We start from the raw sequence: 595 nt of genomic DNA, 5'->3' as shown, positions 1-595 counted from the left end.
CCAGAGAAAACCTATCCAACCTATGATAATGAGGTGGACATTTGCTGTCTCCCTCAGTAGAAATATGCACTCAAGGAGAACAGGGCACGAGTCCTGTTCATCTTTCTACTCCACGAGTTAATAGAGTGGATATTGAATAATGAGTCAATAAATACGAGTGACATGTGCTGCCTAAAGAAGTAGGTGCTGAGGAAGGTGTCTTTTTTGTTTTGACAAAATCGTTCCTTTTTTCTTTGTTTCAGTACCAACATTAAAGACCCAGACGCTTACCAGACTGCATCAATCTAGTTGACTGCATGGATCTTCTCAACGATCTTCATCTGCTCGATCTTAAGTGCCATCGTGTCAGAACGCTTGGGAGGAGATCAGGCACCATGGAAGGTGAGAAGCAGGCTGGCTCTGGCCGTTGAGCAGGTCACCATCTGGCAAGGACGTGGGAGATGTGAGCCAAGGCTCACCCAAGCCCTTGTCCCCTAATCCATGTCTACATGGAAATGACACGCTTTCTTAGTGCCGAGCCCCCACGCTCCACAGTGGGTCTGGGGGTAGCCTGAGGTTGGGGGGAGGAGGCTGGCATAGGCAGCACCGTGGTGCA

The sequence above is a fragment of the Pteropus vampyrus genome, unplaced genomic scaffold (assembly GCF_000151845.1).
Source record: "Pteropus vampyrus isolate Shadow unplaced genomic scaffold, Pvam_2.0 Scaffold78, whole genome shotgun sequence".
In the NCBI taxonomy this organism is placed as follows: domain Eukaryota; kingdom Metazoa; phylum Chordata; class Mammalia; order Chiroptera; family Pteropodidae; genus Pteropus; species Pteropus vampyrus.
This window is presented reverse-complemented; position numbering follows the sequence as displayed.